This window comes from Peromyscus maniculatus, chromosome 3, assembly GCF_049852395.1.
Source record: "Peromyscus maniculatus bairdii isolate BWxNUB_F1_BW_parent chromosome 3, HU_Pman_BW_mat_3.1, whole genome shotgun sequence".
NCBI lineage: Eukaryota > Metazoa > Chordata > Mammalia > Rodentia > Cricetidae > Peromyscus > Peromyscus maniculatus.
Window position 1 is genome coordinate 39,841,631 of NC_134854.1, and position 23,414 is coordinate 39,865,044.

Below are 23,414 nucleotides of genomic sequence, written 5' to 3' on the forward strand. Positions count from 1 at the left end.
ACACTAACCAATAAATTCTGATAGCAGAGTACTAAACATTATAATATCATGGTTACCAGTTCAAGATTTTAAATTCTCTGTGGCTGCTTCTTAATATGTTTAAAATTTCTTCTGAGCTCCAAAGCTGTAGCGGTAATGCCCGCATTACCGATACCCATTCACCATGTCCGAGCGAAGGGCTGCGGATTAAAAATAGAGACAAGAGACAGAGAGTCATTCGCCATGGCTGAATGCCGAATGCCGAATGCCGTTTATTGAAAGAGGGAAGAAACCTTAAATACAGGCTTACAACACAAATGGAGGATCCCCGGAGGGCAGAAGTTCGCTACCAATGGTCTACATTCTAGACCCAATGTTCTACATTCTTGCATCTAAGTTGTTTACACCAAATACAGGATGCACCTAAGTTGTTTACACCACAAGCAGGATGTAGGAACAAAGAACCTCCGGTAAGCTCTCCGGTGATCCTTAGGTGAGAAGGACACCGGCAGGGAATATGAATAAGGAGGACACCTGGTAAAGGTCAGCAAGCAAGGCTGCAGCCACTCACAGTCGGGGGCCAGGGCCCATGGCGCCCACAGGTCACCCCTTTTTATTAAATGAGCTTCTGACTTAGGTTGTGTGGGACGTCAGCAGACCACCTTACCCGTCATAGAGACACCTGCCCAGGCCACACAAGTGCTCTGTCTTAGGTTGATGGCAGCCCCCCCAAGCATTACCCATCTCTGAATACTCATTATCATACAGACTCAACCACATGAGCTGTAGAGTGATTGCTGCCAAAGATCTCAAAGTGGCACTGGGCTTGCAATCTGTGCGACACAGAAAAGACCAACAGAAGTCCTAACCCACCCATAGCCAGGAGGCTAAAGGCAATTGAACCATTCCCTATTTAAATGAGCCTTACTGCAAATTGGAGTCCTGTAAGGTGGTATCCCGAGCAAATGGAACTTGAGTATTAATAATTTACAACTTACAAAGCCAATTATAATGTATAAAAGTGGAATTAAATTTATCATGCCCAATAAGAAGAAAGATTTAACTAACTGTGGTAGCTACTTTTGCTGCCAGGGTCTCCATTGTGCTAGCTGTAGTAACCAATTATGAAATAGCAATCCCAGAAACAATAGCAGCAGTGGCCACCACTGCTATAACAGCAACAACGGCAACAGCGATGTCAGAGTCTCTTCTGGAGCGTGTGAGTATCATCTGTGTCTAGCTGCCACGGTCCACTGGCATGGACACGGCTCCAGGAACACGAACCACCAAGTCCCATTTTTCTTGATCCCAGCACTACTTAGGCTGGCAGGTCTGCAAGAGAACAACTGAGAAACATAAAGAAAACAGAAAACAAAAACAGCAAACAAGGAGCAGAACTAATGGCCTCAATAATGGCTACATTCAGGCTCACAAATTTTGAGGTATCTTCAAAAAGGCTAGATGAATTTCAGGAGGCAAATAAATGTTGCACAGAGCCATTCCTGAAAAGTAGGTACTACACCAGCTTGAGAGGGGTGCAAAATTCGAACAAGGCTTAGCTGGCATGCTACTGTTAGCAAATGAAGTTCATTGACCTTCAGAGTTATCCTTAATCTCCAAGGTGTGATACATTCTCAACGTTTTAGAAAAAAGTTACCATACATTACCTTCTGAAGAATCCAACCACATGGCTACAGTTCCTAGGCTTACAATAATGTTTGCCAAGGCTGGCCGTATTGGGCTCTCAATCCCCATTGGCATCAGAAGGGGAGAGTTTTTTACGAAGGCCCAATAGGTCTCTGCCATGTTGGGATTCAGCAGCAGCCACAGGACGCACACAGCGTTCAGGAACCCAAAGAAGAACTTCATTGTCCTGCAGAAAGACACAAACAGATCCCCGGGCCCACACCAACACCGGATCGGGTCCCCTCCAAGTGCTAGTAGAAAGATATTTCCATCGCACCAGAGGATGATTTGCAACAGGAGCCCTCCAGTGCTTATCTGCAGCAGATACTCCAGCAGAATCCACCGATAAAAAATTTAAAATATATAAAACAAGGGAAAGAATAGAATGTGGAGAGGAGAGATGAGCCCCTAGCTCCCCCCTTTTTACTTTAGCAATATAAGTTTTTAAGGTACGATGGCAGCGTTCTACTATAGCCTGCCCTTGAGGATTATAAGGAATACCAGTCTTATTCACAATAGAAAAATCTTGGCAGAATTTTGAAAATCCCGTACTACTGTAGGTGGGACCATTATCAGTCTTTATGCATTTTGGCACTCCCATGTAAGCAAAAGCATGAAGACAATGATTCTTTACATCCTTAACCTTTTCCCCTGAATGGACAGAAGCAAAAATTAGAGAAGAATATGTATCAATAGACACATAGACATATTGTAATTTTCCAAAGGAAGGCACGTGTGTGACGTCCATCTGCCACACATGATTAGGTAAAAGTCCTCGAGGATTAACTCCCAAATGAGGAACAGGTAAAAATTCCACACAAATAGGGCATGATTTAACTATCTGGATGGCTTGTTCCCGGGTTATGCCTGTATGATAATGGAGAGATCCAGCATTAAGATAATAACGTTGATATAACTGAGTAGCCTTATCAAAGGCAGAACAGACTAATGTGACAGCCATACGAGTAATGGCGTCAGCCCTCTGATTACCTTCACTTAGAGGTCCAGGCAATTGAGTATGAGCTCTAATATGGCCCACATAAAGGTTATGTGAGCGGGACCATATAAGTCCTTGCACTTGCAATAAGTATTCGTGAATGGAAGAAATGGATGGTATGTAGGTTTCCAAAGGCATAATGGCATGTGCCACATATTGACTATTGGTATAAATATTTACACCCTCATCAGAAAACATCTGTAAAGCAAGCAACAGCGCCTGTACCTCTGCCACCTGGGCAGAAGTGCCCTGGACTTTTATTCTCTTTACTATGTTACCAGAAACCACCACAGCAAAACCACGTGAAGTGCCATCAGTAAATACCATGCGGGCCTGAGGAATAGGAGTCATTTGTACTATCTTGGGAAATATAACAGGATGCAATTTAAAAAATTGACACACATTATTGGAGGGGTAGTGAGTATCAAACTGACCCTGCATGGAGCATGTCAATATGGCCCAATCATTATCATTAGCTTGCAACCATGCTACTTGAGACTGGGTGTATGGGGTCACCACAATATCTGGCTCCTTACCAAAAGTTTGAACACTGATCTTGATTCCCTTAAATATAATTTGAGCGACAGCCTGTGGATAAGGAGTGATGATTTTTGCTGGAGAAGCTGGGGAATGTACCCATAAAATAGGACCTGTTTGCCAAAACACTCCAGTAGGTGAATGAGTAAAACAAAATATCAAATACAATAAGGGAGAATTAAGATCTATATACTGCACGTGAGCCTGTTCCAGGGCCTCTTGCACACGTTGTAGGGCTACACGTCCTTTAGCTGTCAATTTACCGGGAGATGAAGGGTCAGGGTCGCCCTTTAAGACATCATACAAGGGGCGAAGCTGACCTGTTGGAATTTTTAAAGTGGGCCGAAGCCATTGAATATCTCCCAGAAAGGTTTGGAAATCATTAAGTGTGCGTAGCTGATCCATACGCAGAGTAATCTTTTGTGGGCGTATGCCCGTGCGTAACAATTCATGACCTAAATAATGATAGAGAAAAGATACCTGTACCTTTTCTGGGGTATTATCTATATATCTGTAAATTAGCCAAGCTAAGAACCTATTGTAAATTAGAAAAGGCATCAAAAACAAGTTTTTTATCTTTAGCAGCCATTAATATATCATCCATATAGTGAATTATATAAATACCTGGAAAAGCTTTTCGAACTGGAGCTAGGGCCAAAGACACATAAATTTGACATATAGTAGGGCTATTGGCCATTCCTTGAGTCAATACTACCCACTGATATCTCTGATAAGGTTCCTTAAGATTTTCTGAAGGAACACTGAAAGCAAAGCGAGGACTGTCCTCGGGATGCAAAGGAATGGTGAAGAAACAATCCCTCAAGTCAACCACAATTAAGTGCCAATGCTTAGGAATTGCCACAGGGGCAGGCAAGCCAGGCTGTGTTGCTCCCATGAGAAGCATGGTTTTATTTACAGCTCTAAGATCCTGTAATAGCCTCCATTTTCCTGATTTCTTTTTAATAACAAATATAGGTGAGTTCCAAGGTGAAGTGGAAGGAATGATATGTCCAGCATCTAACTGCTCCTTAACCAATGCATACGCAGCCTCCAATTTTTCCTTAGTAAGGGGCCACTGCTCCATCCATACAGGGTCATCACTTTTCCAAGTGACTTTTATCGGTTGTATAATCAAAGGCTGTTGTGCAGTGACCTCTATGGAAAAGACCCTAATCCTTTAGTATCCCCAGGACCTCTAGTGACACAGTTTTTGTCTGCCGTAGGTTGTGGGCCTCCTTGAAACATTTTTCCTAAGCCTCTGTCTGGGCAGTAGCCCTGACTTTTCAGTAGTATTTTATAAAATTTTAAAGAGGATTCTTTTTTATAGATCCCAAATAACACATTAGCACAAATAGCCAATTATTAACAATGTGGACCAAACAATTTACCTGTATTTTATTTACTGGAAAAATAATTTTGTAACCTCTTTATCAGGAAGAGATTATCATTTATGGGTTTATCTTAGCAACGTTATTTAATAAGCTAATAACCCAATCTATTTTAGGTATTATATTTTTATAGAATTAAACCAAGAATTTCTAGAAAGCAACTTAAATTGCAGAGCCAAATTTTTAGTAATGATCAACAGACAAGAGCACACCTAATATATAGTTCAAAATTATGAATTTGGTTCCTTTAGTTTATCTACTATGAGGATCAAACATTCATCCAAACATGTATCAAGACAATCAAAAGAACAGAACATCCTTTATTCCAACAGCATTGACTTAGCATTCAATGTCCTGACCAAAACCATTTTTCACCAGAAGTTAGGCCCAGTTTAAACTTTTAGTGCTAGTCCCTTCCAGGCCTCAGCTCCCTGGCTCTGTCCAGTGCTCAGGCTCCATTGCCAGCGCCTGCCTGGGCCGCACTCACACTCTATCACGGCTCTGCCTCCCACCGGCGTGTACCTGTCCGCCCACTGCTTCAGGCTATCTCATGCACGTCTTTGTCCGCCACAGCCACTGGGCGTGCCCCGCACACACAAACTCACGTTTAAACTTCCTACTCCCATGAAGGAACTACCTAATAACGAGTTATTCCCACCATAAGGGAGAAACAGAAAAACATTTCCCACAAAGGGATCCTAAATATTGAATTATTCCCACTCTGAGGGAAAAATAAAAAACATTTGAAACAAAATTAAGCAAACAGACAGCAAAACTTTAAGCTCTGGGCTTGCTTGCTGTTCAGCCAGCAGCAATGAGGCCTACCGGCCGATTCTTTGTAATTCAGATGCTGCCGGTCTGCACTGGCAGGACGAAAAAACTCAAGAGTTTCCAGCTATCCTGAAAACTCTACAACTGGAAAAAATCTTTACATCCTCCATTACCACTGGGAAGAGGCTTCTCTCTTTCCTTCATCCTTCCTCTACAGGGCCCAAATCTTTAGGCCTAGTTTCAAAAATTTTTCCCCTTTTTACAGGGAAAATTCTTTTTTCTTGATTAAATTTTTTTCTCCCTTTTCTAACAGGAAACTTCCTTTCCTTCCCTCTTCTCTATTGGGAAGATTTCCTTTTTCATTTAAAATCTTTAGCTGTCTTGCCCTTACTTAACTTTGGTGCCTTCCTGTTTCTGCACCCATTTCAATTCACTCTTACCTTATTTCTTTTTTCTTTAAAATGCCGGCCGGCCTTCCAAGAGTGTCCGTCAGCTGGTTCCTTCTTTCTCAGATCTCGGTAGGAACCTCCATTTGTAGCGGTAATGCCCGCATTACCGATACCCGTTCACCATGTCCTAGCGAAGGGCTGCGGATTAAAAATAGAGACAAGAGACAGAGAGTCATTCGCCATGGCTGAATGCCGAATGCCGTTTATTGAAAGAGGGAAGAAACCTTAAATACAGGCTTACAACACAAATGGAGGATCCCCGGAGGGCAGAAGTTCGCTACCAATGGTCTACATTCTAGACTCAATGTTCTACATTCTTGCATCTAAGTTGTTTACACCAAATACAGGATGCACCTAAGTTGTTTACACCACAAGCAGGATGTAGGAACAAAGAACCTCCGGTAAGCTCTCCGGTGATCCTTAGGTGAGAAGGACACCGGCAGGGAATATGAATAGGGAGGACACCTGGTAAAGGTCAGCAAGCAAGGCTGCAGCCACTCACAGTCAGGGGCCAGGGCCCATGGCGCCCACACAAAGCAGCTTGAATCCACCTGGACAGGTCAGATCCACTTCACATACATATAATTCAAACTTTCCTGGTCCCGGGGCCCCCTCCCACACCCTGGGATTCCTCAGGGACCACGCCCAACTAAATTTTTTTCTAAACTTCCTCTTCTGCCTTGCTAGCACCTTGTCAGACCCAAACAGTCAGATCCAAGTGGTGACAGATGATTTCACAGAGCCCAAAGCAGCAGAGGACAATCTACTACCTCAGGACATCTAGCTACCCCAAGAGCCAGCTCCCTTCCATATCTCCAAAAGTTAACCAGTGCCCACTGAATCAGCTGGAAGTTGTTTCAGGATACAGGGCACCCCTATTCCCACTCACCCACCATTTTTTATAAAAACAAAGAGTCTGGAATGTTTGAATTTCTAGCCACTCCCCCAGCTACATGACTGTACATACACTGTCCAGTAGCCAGGCAAAATGCTTAGTCATCCTAGGTCCTTATATGCCACATAATCCTTGTGCGGTATGGTCACATAATCTATGTGCATGTGTGGTGTAGCTATGAAAGCCCATATGCACATGTGTGTGGGGGAACCTATAAAAGTGGGTTCCACCCATTCCTTCCCTCTCTTCCTCCTATGCACGCTCCTTCTATTCCCTTACTTTAATAAACTCTCATAGTGGGTTTTGTTGTGCCTTGTGGCTTCTCTCACTTGGTAAACAGCACTGCTTAGTAAACAATATTGCACCGCTTAATAAATAACACTTATGAAACTTACAGTCATACAGGAAGACAGACTGAAGGTGGAGAAGTTCTTATGGAGTGTAACTCATCTTAAGCCCCAGTAAACAGCAATTGTTAGAAACATCTTGACAATAAATATGTTTTTTCAGGATATTTGATCACACTGTGAACCCCAAGTTTGCATTAATTAAATAAAACCTTGAGTCAAGAAGCAGAGCCAGCAACTAATTGACAGGAAATAGTCATAGAAAGTTAGAGGGAGTCTGGGAGATAAAGAAACACACAGGAAGTAGTAGGGAGGGACTTTGAGGATGGTGGTCCTTTCTGGTTTGAGACAGTGTAAGCGAGTCTCTTGTTGGGCTGCCAGCTAAGGAGGAAGGTCAGTTGGTTGCTTCTCGGTCTCTGAGCTAGTAGGTTTTCCCCACAGTATCTGACTCCTGAGTATTGGTAAAATAGAATGGTAGAGAACCAAAGGCTGAGGGGCCCCCAGCTGGATCAGGCCCTCTGAATAGGTGAGACAGTTGATTGACTTGATCAGTTTGGGAGGCAACTAGGCAGAGGGACCAAGTCCTGTGCTCATTGCATGAGTTGGCTGTTTGAAACCTGGAGCTTATGCAGGGACACTTGGCTCAGTATGGGAGGAAAAGACTGGACCTGCCTGGACTGAGCCTACCGGGTTGATTGCAGTCCTCGGGGGAGGATTTGCCCTGGAGGAGGTGGGAATGGGGGGTAGGCTGGAGGCAAGGGAAGGGGGTGGGAGGGGGGAGAATAGGGGAACTCGTGGCTGATATGTAGAACTGAATGGTATTGTAAAATAAAATAAAATAAAAAAAGAGAAAAAAACTGCATTTGACTGCAGAGGCAGTTCTGGCGGAACACAGAAGCCCCACCAGGCCTTGGCTTGAGCATTGGGGCAGTGATTGCAGAGCCACATCAGTAACTAGAACAGGAGTAGATACAGCAATTGCTGTACCAATAATAAAACAGCACTGTGTTGTTTAATATATGCATGAAAAATCCATTTTTACAATTACTTTTCTCTTCATATTACATTTAACTGAAAATATAGTGTTCCGTATATTTTTGAAGGGACTCTGGCTGGCTCAATTATGGTGAGCACAGCTCTGGCAGGCCTTGCCCTTCTCTCTCATTCCCTCTGTTTTGCCAAAAACCATTCCTAAAGATTTCATTCCTAAAGCTAGCCATCAATTTCTATTCCCTTATGTGGCCACTTCTTCCTCCTGAGACTGACTACCAAGGTCTACCTATTAAAGTGTTAAAATCCAACAATCAGAAGCCCCCTTTGGCTCACCTAATTAACATGCCCAATCAAAATACACCACTGCATCCTAGTCCATTCTTCTTAAGAATGACATCTGCAAGGTCATTTGCTGCTGTTTTTCTGCCTGACTCAGAAAGCAGCCACTTTAACATTTCCTCCCCACTTAATAAAGGAACTCTCTGTGAAACTCTCTCTGTTTGGGTGGGGTTTGTGCCTAATCTAGAGTCTGAAAGGGAGCCCCTGCTATGTGGGAATCTCCTTCAATTATTATTTTGGATTTTCATTCATTATAGTCCTATAAAACATTTATTTTTATTGGACAAATTATCAAAATGTATCTTTAAGTGGAGAACCACAGTTTCTATACTTCATATTTTCTGAGTACTAGCATTTATTAAAAGTCTTCTATTCCATTGAATAGTGCAGATATTTTTCAGTTCATCTTAACTCAAATTTATTTTATTTATTTCAATGATACAGTTTTTTAAAAATTGAATCTCAAAAAAAGTAATGAGGGAATGCAATAAAAGGACAGTCAAAAGCGATTTATGTGATAAATTATAAGAAAATTCTACATCAGAGTGAAATTAATCAAATTAAGTTGAAAAGGAAATTTAGTTACATCTTTCACTCGAACAGCCAGATCAATTTTTCATATAACTTCTTTTTTAAAAATTTAATATTGCATGTCTAAGGACAACTTATTTGACAGGCTAACTTAACACATTAAAAGATATTATATTTAGTTTTACTAAAAAAAGACATGAATATATTATTTAGACAATAAATAATACAGTGTAGAATTTAGACTACAAGAGATTTAGGTCACAATCATCTCTCAAATACCAGGTAACTGTGACTTCAACATCTTTGTTCTCTAAAGCTTGTTTCTTCATCTATAAAGTGTGTGTGTGTGTGTGTGTGTGTGTGTGTGTGTGTGTGTGTGTATGTGTGTATGTGTGTGTGTGTGTGTGGTACTGGACAGTAACAGACCTACTCTTGGCTTCCAATAGAGGCATTATCTCTGCCATGCTAGACAGAATGTGTGCCTGTCTCCTTGTTTCCAAGGAAGACATCATATCTATCTTCCAAAGCTGTCTGTTAGATAAACAACCTGACATGCAAAATCTAGAGGGAAAGGACCATTGATGCCTTATTTTCAAAGCATAGAGAACTCTCAGAGACCTTTACAACCATGTTTTTCAACTATATTTTAAAGAAAAATCCAGGAATAATAAAGGAGTTGGAAAGTATTAATCAAGATGAATAAATATAAGATCTCTAATTTTTTTTTGTTTGAGTGACTAAAAAAACACTGGCAATTTAATGAAATGGAAAGATTGTGGAAACAGAAGGTCAAGTATTAACATCTGAGTTTGGTCAGGGTAAGGAATCAATAAAATAGTAATAATGCTTATTGTATATTTGCCATGGGATGAGCATTATTTAAAGGATACTGCATACATTCACTTCCTATGGACTGAGAACTTCCTATGTGCTAGTCACTGTCAGGCTCAGGAGTGTTCAGTGAACCACACAAAACCTGCCTTCTTTTGAAGCAGTTGCATGAGGAGAGGAAGTCCTTTGGACAGAGATAAACTCATCCTGAAGACTCTGAGATTTCTACTTTGTGAGATCAGTGATATTTTTACACACAAACACATAGGTACACACATACATACACATGCATGTATACATACACATGTACACAAACGTGCACAAATATATATGCACATATATACATATATGTACATGTATTTATGTATAATATATATGTACATACATATATACATAAATAATAATTCCACAGAATTATTATTTATGTTTGGGCCTGTGCTAATGCCATCTGGTTATTCTGTGGGAAATGGGACTTGGGGAGCTGACATAAAATACCCATACTGGAATCAAATGCAAATCATAGGCTTTCTGCAGGAAGTGAAGTCTGTTATGAATACTGACATACCAGTGAATAGTTGAGAAGAAAGTGTCCAGACTCAGTCATGGAGTACCAAAGCATTAGAAAAGCAGAGATGCTTCAGGGCATCCAGGGTGTTGGGTACAAAGTAGAGAGAAAAAAACAGCAGAAGGCTGGAGGAGAATGTTTAGAGGTATACAGGTTATTGGTAAGTTCATGCATAGTATGGTAGAGTACAGACATGACCTTGAAGATTGTGGGGGCTCCTAGGCATTTTAAGCTTGGATATTTGCAATCTTGGAACCATCACAATGGTGGCAGTAACTAAGGACATGGTATTGTGTAGGAGCAGAAGTCTCATGTGTTGTTGATATTGGCATAGCCATGCCAGGGATTCCAAGGCATTAGACCTTTGTCAAAAATTGTCAGAGCTATTCCCTATATTGGTCAGGCTCAGTGAGGCTTTTCTCTGCTCAATTATGTGGGATTTTTGTTGTTGTTGTTGTGTGTGTGTGTGTGTGTGTGTGTGTATGTGTGTTTTAAAGGATGATTATTCTGTTATGGTCTGCATAACAGCCCACAAAACAGAGACCACCACTCACATATGCAATCAACAAGAGCATTGTTTATTTCAGCATGCAGTGGTCTGGGAGCCAGACAACAAAATGGCTGTGACCCTGAACAAGCTCACAGGCTCCTTTTATAGGCAACTAGGAGAGAATAAGGTAATCCTGAACATGATTGCCTGGGGTTCCTTTTCCTGCTTTAACAGAGTACAGAAACCGAAACTGAAACTAAGTTAAAACTCAGGCCTAGTGGAGGCTGGAACCAGAAGAAGCTTGCCATGGTGTTGCTGTGTCCCCTCATTATACCTGGAAGTTTATCAGTCCTGCTCAGCCCCAAGGCCACTCAGGGGCTTTTATTAATTACAAATTCTATGACCTTTCAAACTAGCTGTTACATTTAAATTAATCTATTCCTATAAATCTAATTGTTGCCATATGGCCGTGGCATTACTGGTCTGCTGGCATCTTATTGCTCCTTTGGTGGCAGCTGGTGTATTTCCTAACTTGGCACTTCTTCTCTCTGTATCTCTCTTGGATTTCCTGCCTGGCTGTAAGCTTTCTGGCCACAGAAAGCTTTGTTTTTTTATTCAATGGGAGCCACACAATCACAGCATACAGAAAGATATCCCAAAGCACTTCACCCCTTTCTGTCTAATCAAAAAGGAAGGTTTTAATTTTAACATAGTAAAATTATATATGACAAAACATTTATCAAGCAACAATTACAGTTACAATATCTAGTCTATTTATATTTGGCAAAATTAAAGAAAATATGTTATCATCTATCCTATTTGGTGAGTCTAAAGTTTTATATCTAATTTATCTTTTATCATAACCAAGGAAAATTATAATAATAACTATCTAGTCTTCAACTCCATCAAAGACCCCAGAAAGAGATAATATTACCTGAGTAAACAGAAAGTACAAATTCTATAATTATAGAAATGATAGAGACATCTGGCTACCTGGACAGTCATCCAAAGTTCCTCTGTAATGTTGGGGCATTTATCTTCAGCCTACAGACCTAGAGTTTCTGTCATAGCTTTCAGTGAAGCAGGAAATTTCAAGGACTGTTCTACTCATTCTGGAAAAGTTCTTTAGTCACTTCTCTCTGTGTTCTGTAGATTGTCTGGCAGCTTCTTCTATGAAGCAGGAACCTGAAGGACCATCTCACCTTGCAAAGTTCAGTGGTCACCTTCTTATGGGTCCTGATGTCCAGTTTTTACAGCATTCTGTCAAGCAGTCAGAGCAAGGGCACTTTTTGCCTAGTGGCTAACTTTTGCCACAAAGAAAGCAAACTCTATAATGAGTTTCTTTGATGACCATCATCCTCTTTGAAGTAATTGGTGATGCCAGGAGTAGACATGTTTCACTGTCCAGAAAAATCTAAATTCTTAAAAAATTTAAATGCCATATTCTGTAGGTCTTTGAGTGTTTGAAGACTACATACCTAATTGAAATATACCTTTGCATACCTAAAAACTCAACCAAAATGATTATAAGTTTGATTATCATAGATGACCATTAATCTGTATTTCTTAATTATATTTTACAATTTTAAATGAATTGCATAAATATAATACCTTAAACAAGAGTTTAACAAAATTAACTTTAAATTTGTATCAAGAAACTAAAATCCATAGCAATGTAAAACATTTCAAATGAGTTGTTGCTTTTTAAAAGTAGACTCAATAATATACCCTTTTATTTCATCATATAAAAATCCTATATTTCTATATCATATCCCCCTTTCTTCTTTTAGAAAGAGATTAACTATGACCAATGACAATTTGTAACCAACCCCTAACAAAGACAAACATCCATGATCCATTTTTGGGGGGCACAGGATGTAGGCATAGTCCTCTAGGCTACTTCTTGCTGGTTGGGGACATTGTTAATCTTATGGGGATTCTGAGAAAATTCAAGATAATGGTCAAGTCCTGGGAAGACTGGCTATAATCTTTGCTGATAGATACCATCTGTCAAGGTTCAGGAGGTCTCACTTGATCAAATCTGATGCATCTTAGCCTGGAACAAATCCATAGCCTCTTGCTTCCTGTGGAAACAAAAGCAGAGCCTCCTTTCCAAAGCAAAATAGCCTTAGACCCAAATTTTGAAGTCAATATATTTTATATATATATATATATATATATATATATATACTCATTAGCCTTTACAATCAAATGTCTCTCTCCAGTTAAAATTCCAAATACAACACAATTAAGACTCTCTGTGTAATTTCCATCTTTATGTGGCTTAACTCTTATATTACTTTTACTGTTTCTTTAAAGACTTTATTTTTTTTTGAAAGCATTTTTTTAAGGTTTATTTATTATTTACTATGTATACAGTGTTCTGCCTGTATGCCAGAAGAGGGTACCAGATCTCATTATAGATGGTTGTGAGCCACCATGTGGTGGCTGGGAATTGAACTCAGGACCTCTAGAAGAGCAGCCAGTGCTCTTAACCTCTGAGCCATCTCTCCAGCCCCAAGACTTTATTTTTTAAAACTATTTTTTTATATAACTGCCTATACTCCTTTTCCTCTCTTTCAAGCCTATATACATTTTTACACACATTGTAAACTGTTTAGAGTTTTATTCCATCTGTATCTGTCTTATTGTGAATCTATAATCCTTCTCTGACCAGGAGAGATTTTATTTTAAACTGTTAAGATGCATGGCTAGGACTTTGGCTATTGACTCTGCCCTATTTGGCTTTCCAACATGGCAGAGGTACATTTACCACCAGTTCTGGGAGCCATGCTCATTGCCAACTCTGGGAAGCAGTGGGTCTGTGCCTCCATCAAGCAGCGTGTAGCCCAGAAACCTTTTTTTGATCTGTACTAGCAAAAGCTAAATCCACCATGCAGTGCACTGCATGCCTTGGAGACATCTCTGTATACCGTAGTGGGAATCTGCCTTGCTGTAGGTCAAGCCCACACACTGCAAACCCACTATACTATAGCTTAAGCTCGCACATCATGGTGTCTCTGTATCACAGCTTGCCTGAGAGATACAACTAGGAAGCTCTTTTTAGCTCCATTTTAGAATCTTTTTTTAAAGCTGTCTCAGGTTTGGAGTAGAAATACTTGCTACCACGTCTGGGCACCAAATGTAGCTGGAAGTTTCTCAGCCCCACCTGGCCCTGCGGTTCTGCAGCCATTTATAAAATAATCACTCAGAGGCTTATATTAATTATAAATTCTATGGCCTATGGCTTCAGCTTCTTGCTAACTAGCTCTTACATCTAAATTAACCTATTCCTATAAATATATATGCTGCCATGTGGCTGTGGTGTTACCAGTCTGCTGGCATCTTGTTGCTCCTTTGGTGGCAGCTGGCATCTCTCCCGACTTTGCCCTTCTCTCTGTATCTCCCTTGGATTTCCTGCCTGGCTTTAAGCTTTTTTACCATAGGCCAAAACAGCTTTATTTATTATCTAACGGGAGCCATACATTTTCACAGCATACAGAAAGACATCCCGCAGCACCTCATATTCAGTGTGTACTAAAACTAGCAATTGCAGCTTTCTTCCATAGACATTTCTCCCACTGTCTGTGGTTTTAAGGCCTGGTCATTATTACTCCATCACCATCAACTTTCTGAGGTCATGTGCTTGGGACCAGTCCCAAGTGGAGTTGCCCACTTTTTTTTTTTAAGATGGAAAAAAAAAAAACCCCAGCAAAAATGAGCAAATTTAAACAAGAATGTTGCTTGAGAGTTCACCAAGATGAACCAGTTAGAATTACTGGTTACTGGGTCCTGAGATTTCTATCCTCAGAGACTCCACCTGAAACTAGCCAACCCTTCCCCCTTTATTATGCAAACAGACTGAGGTCCTGGGTTTCTGTGGTAGTAGGTGTGGCTCTATCAAAGTGCCTACATCCCACCTGACCCCAGCATTTCTGTACATGTTTTTGTGTGTCTGTCCTTTCTTCATTCTCAAGCTGCCCCTACTCTGGTCAGTTTCAGGGATTTCCTGGGGCTATTTTGAGTTGTTTACTTCCTGTTTTAATGAGCTTCTTGGCAGAATGGAATGATTTGGTCTTGGAGGAAACTACTACACAGCTATGGAATCAAATAGGATTGGGAGCACAAAGGCATTTAAAAATCTCTTTTTAGCAAAATGCTTTAGAAGTTACAAAATTTTCAGGCAATGGGAGAAGCTAGTCAAAGTAAAGACGAGAATACTGCAACAATTATAATGTACTCAACTCTTTTTCCTGCATTTCAAATAACAACACATTGATGGATTTAAAAACTATAGCATGAAAACTCAATTGTGTTCTAGTATTTGATGATTATATAGGCTTCTTATGAATCAAATATTAAATTCTTTCACATTTTTGATTTTTATTTTTCTTCTCAATATTTTAGAGAAATTATTGGTTAGATATTTGTCAGAATGTAAATTATCATCTTGTTTGGAATACATTGAACTTTTATGTGACATTTTAATGTAATGACTGGAAGACTGCGGAGATTCAGAGACCAAGGAGCTTACTATGCAAGCATGAGAATATGAGCTCAGATTCCCAGCATCCACATAAAACCTGAGCACAGCAGAGAGCCCTGGAACCCCGGAGCAGGTGGATCCCTGGTATGTTGGTCATGGTGTTTTGCCATAGCAACAGAAAATTAACTAATACACCAAGAGTGTGCTGCCCATCAAATCTAGCTGTAACACCAAGATCAATTTGGGGAATGGCAGAGGATGACATCTGCATTGACTTCTGGCCAACCTTATACAACCTTATACACATCTACAAGCATATGCACATACATAACATAATAACAGTCAGATACCACCTATACACTGGTTTCTCATTTTGTTTTACAGGTGATTTGTTTTTGTTCAAAACACTTCATAGTTCTAATTGTAGGGTAGAAGGTCTGAGTCCACTTCCTAGTTTGAAAACCTACTGATACCTGGGCTTGGCTTGAAATCCCATCAATTCCTATCCTGGAAATCTCCACCCTAGAAAACTCTGCCCCCAAGAAACCCTATATAAAGCCTGTCTCCTGCTCAGTTCCCCAATGCTTCTCACCCAAACAGAGATAGCCACCTTCTTGTGTCTTTCCCAATAAATCTCTTGTGTGAGGTTTGTTTTGTGGTATGACTCTGTGCTATTCCTTGGCTCTTGACTGCCAAGATACCTTTCCTTTCAGAGCTGTGACACTTACATTGGTTCCGTGACTTGGTTGGGATATCCTGGTTCATGTGCTCCCCCTCAGGGTCTGAGCTGTACTGGGACCATCTCACCTCTAGTGTACCTGCAACAGACTCACCTTCTGGCTCACCACTTGGCAACACATCTACCAGCATCAATTTGGTAAGTTCCTTCTTCAACCAGTGTAAATGCTTCCCCGAGTCTGAGGAAGTGACCAGTGAGTGTCTGATAGCCCTCTGGTACTCTTGGGCCAACCCTCCTCCCTTGACCCCATCCCACCACCCTTGGGGCTGCAATCCTGCAGTTTCCTTAGGTCCAACTGGACTATTGTGCCCTTTCCTGCCCTCTTCTCTGCCTCCCTTTTGGAGCTTCCCATAATTCACAGCTCCTCTAGGCCCTCATGGCTTTTGCAATCACCTCACTCCTGATCCTTTTCTGTGGAAGATTTTTATCTTCACCCTCTGGCCTCCATGAAAGCCCTGGTACCAGACATGAGTCTCTCAGGCTTAGCCAGGCTAAGCCCCTGACTGGCTTGTGTCTTCCTTGAGTCCTCTCTGAATATTGGAGATGCCTGTGACTATAGGTTGCAGTGACATTTATCCTTCTCTCTCATCCCTGGGAATAGTGTCTTCTGTATCCTCTCATTCCCTCTTGTGATGCCTTTTAGAAAATGTCCAGGCTTTCCACCTGGCTGGCAAAAAACCTGAATGGCCCTAAACTTGTTTGCCTTTGCAGCCAAATTTGGCCTCAATACCCCATAGAGAGCCACCCCAAATAGCCTCCTAGTGGCACTTGAGATCCCAATATTATTCAGGGCCTTTTACAAATACTATGAGATTGGGGAAATGGAAAGAAATTTCCTACATCCAAACTTTCTGTTACCTCTGCTCCAAGACTTCCCTCTGTTCTTCCTGTTTCCCAACTCAGCTCCTCTAGCCATAAAACCTAAACAAGATGATTCATCCACTACTTTTGATACAGCTAATGAGCCTTCCCCTTATCAGTCTCAACCTACAAACCCTTCTCCTCTAACCTCTCGGGTTTCTGTTTCTCCGTCCTCAATGACAGGCCACCCAAATCAACTCTCCCTGGAACCTACTTTCAACCCACTGTCAGCCCTTAGTCCTCCTGCTACTCACTCCTGCTCTACCATGGTGCTACCTTTACCTCTCACTACCTGTTCTCCTTTTGTGGGAGTTTGCTGGGGTGTGTAGATGTAGCCAACCGTCTTATTAAATAAGAAACACAGAACCAATGCAAAGAAGAAAGCCAAGAGATCAGAGCTAAGAGCCTTACCCGCCTGCTGCAGCTAGCCTCTTAAGCCAAGAGACCTCTCCGAAAAAGATCTATTTCCTGTCTGTTTGTCTTTATCTAGACTTTCTGTTCTGCCTTCTCATTGGTTGTAAAACCAACCACATGACTGCCTCCTCACTCTCTGTTGTACAGCCCTCCAGGTCTTCTATGGTACTGAGATTAAAGGCGTGTGTCTCCAATGCTGGCTGTATACTTGACCACACAGAGATCTACCTACCAAGTTCTGGGATTAAAGGCATGCACCACCAATGCCCAGCTTTTGCTATGGCTCTAATAGCTCTGAACCCCCAGGCAACTTTATTTATTAACATACAATTAAAATCATATTTCGGTACAAATAAAATACCACCATAGTGGTGGATAGCTTGGTCATTGTACATGTCCCTTTCTCATAAAATAAAAAAGAGATTGGAGTCCTACACTGCTAATTCTTCCACCTTTATTAAAGAATTCCAATATATTCCTCAATCTTCTAACTTTACTGTGCATGATGTTTATATGATTCTCACCAACAATCTCACTGAGGAGCTTAGATGAATCTGGGACCAAGGGGTAGGGTGCATGCAGATGAAATCCACCGAACTAATGCCACCTGCCTAGATGGGACTGAGGCAATCCCCTGACTGGGACCCTGAATGGAATTAAAATACTCAGGAGGCACCCTTGCTAGGGATCAATTTATAACTTGCCCCACCTGGCCAGTCTCTACAAAGGCAGCCTTAAAACAATAAATTATAAAAAAAGATTCAAGAGGTCACCCAGGATCAACATGAATACTGTCTCAGATTCCTAAAATGCCTTAGAAAGATCATCTTGCAATACAACAGTCTGGGTCCTGGAACCCCAGATGGGAAGTAACTCCTTCTGACATACTTCTCCTCCAAGAGTTTCCCTTATATTAGGGCCAAACTTAAAAGTCTAGAGAAAGGACCCCTGACTTCACAGGCATAGAAAAGTCTTTGTAATGGCCTTTATGGAGTTTCATAAGAGAGATGAAGAAGCTTGAAAACAAAAATACCAGATGTAGTGGGTACCTGTTCTGTCCATGACCTTGAAGCACTACCCCTAGAGATGCAGCAAGTGACTGCTCCACCTGCCTATGACCTTGAAGTACATGCCCCTGGGGCATGGCCTCTTAGTGACCCTTAAGATCCGAGATGCATGTAGGTATTTGCACTCTCTTTGCTCCATCATGGGACTTGGATGTGGGGCTGATCCAGGCAGCAGGAACAGCGTTCCAGAACCTATATCAACTCTGTTCTATACAGTGAGTTCTTCCCCTTAATAAAACCTTTGCCCTTTAAACAGACTCCAAGGATTTCTCATATCTGAAGGGGGCATGAACCCACCACCTGAGGTTAAGAGTCTCATGTTGTCAAGATTCTATTTCTTTCCATGCTTGTCCTTGCTTTCTGGGAATCTTTTCTTTATTCAGCATAAATCCAAACTTTCCATTTTGATATTAATAATGTTCAAGTTTTCCATAGTGAGAAATGTCTTTCCAATAGCAATTTCTGAATTCTCCAGAAGGAAGATGGGGCCCCACAACAACAACAACTCTACCTAGTCTAGAATGAAGCCATTGTACATAAGAATATTACTCAACAATGAGCTTTTGACTGAAAACTCTCCAGGACAGTTCCAAGATGAGATGGTCCATTATACTGCACTTCTAGCTAGAATCTCAGACAATCTTACTCATTACTCTGAGACTGGCTACAGACTCTGCAGCTAGCCCTATTGAGACCTAACAATCTAAGCTTTCTTACAGGATCACACAGAGAGACCATCGCCTCTAAACAGCAAGAAGCAATTCTAAGAAAATGATGCCCCCCTTCCCAAAGGTTTCATTTTTCTTAGGGTTATGGATAAATGGTTATAGGGTTGGGGGTGGAACAATAAAATTTAGACCTTCTATTCTCCTTCAGAAAAGAAAAAAGGGAATGGATAGGTATAGGATATTAAGGTAGATTATTGTATCTACTAGTAAACTGACTTAATAAAATGTCAGCCTTAGATAATTTGCACTGATATGGATTCTTACATATTGATACTAATGTAAGCTATTTTTATATTCCTATTAAGATAATTTGTATATTGACACAAATAAAAACTATAATTATCATATTCCACATATATTCCTATTCCTGATCGAAATATTGTGCATATTGATACAAATGAAAAATTATATTTGTCATACTGTAGATATGTTCTACCTCTGTTTAGGATATTTTATATATTGATACATATTAAAAATATTGTTGTCATATTGCATATTGCACTATACATTTCTACCTCTGTTTAAGATATTTTGTATATCAGATGTAGTGGGTATCAATTCTGTTCTGTACAGTGATTTTTCCCCCTTAATAAATCCTTTGCTCTTTAAACAGACTGTGGATTTCTCATTATAACCAGATGCAAATGAAGGCCTTTTGACTGTCCATAGCAACTTCCCAGGCTCCCTGACTTTCCAAAGCCAGAGAACCTCCAGGTCCCTGCTTCAATGCAGTCAGGAGAGTCATTGGGCACAGGTCTGTCTGACTCTCACAAACCACTTCAGTCATGCACACAGTGCCATTGAGAGGGACATTGGGTGACCGACTGTCCTCATGTCCCTCAGGGCATGGGGACATCAGGCCAAGATTATCCTTCAGCCAGTCCCCTAGGTCTGGCCATAGATGTCTGAGGGGTCCTGAGCTTCCTTGGCCTAACCACTGCCATCTCTGGCAGGGAGTTTCAGGTAGTCATCACAGTTTCAGGGTGATTCATCTCCTTCCTTCTGGATGTCAGAGCCACTTTTTTGGTCCTAACAGAGTTTTAGGACCCTCTTGATCTTCTGTTGTTGGGAATGACTAGGCAGAAGTGACTAAGTCCCACCAGGCATGCGTGACCATGCCCAACCGTGGGGGTGTGTTGTGAATTCATATCAGTATCCAACCCCTATACTCTCCTCTCCATCGTCCTCTCAGAGACCTCCCATTTCTCTGTCCTAGACCTCAAGGATACCTTCTTTTTCATTCCTTCCAATCACCAGTTGCAAAATATCTTTGCCTTTACTTGGACTGACCTGGATACTCACCTTTCTACCCAACTCACTTGGACCATCATCCACAAGGGATTGTTGGACAGCCTGCATCTGTTTGGCCACACCCTGGCCTCTGACTTATTCTCATTGCTTCTTCAGAAACCCAAGCTTATACAAGAAATATGTAGACTACCTTCTTCTTTGTAGTCTGTCCCTGCAAATTAGCCAGGCCAATCCCTTTACTTTATTAAATTTTCTGTCTGGCCAGCAATATAGGGTCTTACTCACTAAGGTCCATCTGTCTACCCCTCAGGTTACTTATCTGGGCTTAGCTATTTCTCCAATTCATAAGACCATTACCCTAGATAGAAAACACTTAATTCAGTCTTTCATAGTCCCTACCACCAAGACAAACATCTATCATTCCTACGGATGGCTGGCTCCTCACACTCTTGGGTTCCTTTTTTCTCTCTTCTCGTCCACCTCATTATGAAGCAGCCTTTGTTCCCCACCCCCCACAAAACCCTCCTTGTACCCATTACTAAGACCTTTTGTAATTTCAATAGGCCCTTCTCCAGTTCCCAGTCTAACACCTTCCAGATTTGACTGGCCCCTTCTCACTCTATGTCACAGAGGAGGGATATGCTCTTCAGGTCTTGGGTCACCAAATGGAACTTTCCTTTGTATCCATTGAATGCTTATGGAAAAAAATTTAGACCATACTATCTGAAGATGGGCATCTTGCCTGTGTGCTCTGGCCACAGCTGAGCTTTTTATATGGAAATCAAAGAAGGTGACCTTTGGGCCACATATTACTGTCATCTCTCCTTACTATCTGACCCGCCTTCTAACATACAAGGGTCTCCAAATGCTGCCCCATTCATAACTTGTAACAAATTTTTCTCTGTCCCACCAGCCAGCTCCCAAATAATGACACAGAGACTTATTATTAATTATGAAAACTCAGACTTAGTTTAGGCTTATTTCTGACTAGCTCTTATAACTTAAATTAACCATTTCAATTAGTCTATGTGCTTCTTTGTGGCTCATGGCTTTACCTCTCCTCCTGCATGCCCTGTTTCCTCTGTGTCTGGCTGGTGACTCCCTCTTTCTTTTTCCCAGAGTTCTCTCTGTTCAGACATCCTGCCTATAACTCCCGCCTAGCTGTTGGCCATTTAGCTTTTTATTAAGCCAATCATAGTGACATATCTTTACACAGTATAATCAAATATCTCACAACATTCATCCTTTTTGTCAAAATAAAAAGGAAAAGATTTTAACTCTAACATAGCAAAGCTATGTATAATAAGAATAATTATCAGATAACAATTACATTTACAGTATCCAGTCCATTTATATTTGGCAAATTTGGAGAAATTACTCTGTTATCTATCTTATCTTGATGAGTTCAAAGTTTTGTACTTAAATCATTTTCTATCATCACTTGGATTACCATCCTAAAAATATCTTTTTAGACCTGAAAACATTTTTCTTTAGATAAAGGATTTAATCTTTTATGTCTCTCAACCTTATACATTTTATGAGTTTCTTTTTTGTGAGTTTCTTTTTTAAATTTTGTAGCAAAGAAAACTGTAACTATAACTATCTCATCTTCAACTCCATTAGAGATCCAAGAAGAATAAAATATTACTTGAGTAAACAGGAAGTATAGAGCAAACAACTTCCAAAATTAGAGAAATGACAGAAATATCATTCGCAGGTGGGCACATCCAGGGACAGGCACCCACTCTGCAAAGTTGGGGCACCCATGTTCAACCTATAGGCCTAGAATATCTGACAAGTTTTTTTTTTTTTTTTTTTTAATGAAACAGGAAATTTGAAGGACTATCCTGCCTTATCCTGGCAAAGTTTAACAGTCATCCTTTTTGGTGTCCTGCTTGTCCAGTTTGGATTGCATACTCTCAGCAGTCAAGGCAAGAGCAGTTTCTTGCCCAAATAGCTAACTTTGCCACAAATGAAAGTAAATTCCATATGGAGGTTCGTTAGTACCTATTATCTTTTTTTTTAAAATAAATTGGTGCTGCCAAAGCAGATGTGTCTTACTGTCATGAAAAGCCTTACATTATTAAAACATTTAAAATGCGTATTCTGTAGGTCATTGAAGTGTTTGAAGAGCATCTATCTAAAATATGTTTCTGCATGATCTTGAAAACATACCTATCATGACGACAAGTTTGTTATAGATGACTAACTACTAACCTGTGTTTCATAATTGTCCTAAATGGTTTATAATAATAGCTTTTATAGACTGGAACTTCAATAACATTTTGAGCTTCATAGGTACATGACCTTAAACAAGAATAGAAACATATATACAGTATAACAAAAATGACTTTAAATTTGTATAAGTATACAAAAATATCTTAAACAAGACTAGAAACATATATAGTATAACCAAAATAACCTTAAATTTGTGTCAATATACAAAAATCCATACAAATGTAAAATATTTGAGACTAGTAGTTGCTTTTTGTAGTTTAAAAGTAAATTCAACAATCTACCCTTTTATCCTATCATTCCTATAGCCTCTTTTCTATTCAGAAAGAGATCCTCAAATCTAATCTCCTTTTTTCAGCTTTTTTCCCTGACCATTACCAATAACAACTTGTAAACAATTCCCCAAATGATGACAAACATTCACAACCCACTAAATGACCCCAAACTACCCACCTCACCTCTTGGAAATGTGGGTGTCATGTTCTCTAGACTGCTTCTTGTTGTCTGGGGGTGATGGCATCTTTAGGGGACCCTTAGAAAATTGGGATAATGGTCAAGTCCTGGGAGAGCTAGCTGTATCATTTATTGTCCAGTATCTGTGTAATGGGAAAGTGCAGGACTTATCTGAAGTCCTGGCTGAAGAAATCTGTGAGGCTGGACCATCTCAGCCAGCAACCTTGAAGCTGTTCTGGATGCAGAATTTTAAGGAAACTGCAACAGAGGCATTCTGAGAGGCTGGATCACCTGAGCTACTTGTCTTTATTGGCATCTGGTCTTTTGTTTTGAAAACACATAAACTTTTAAAGGTAACATACATATCTGCATTAACACAAGT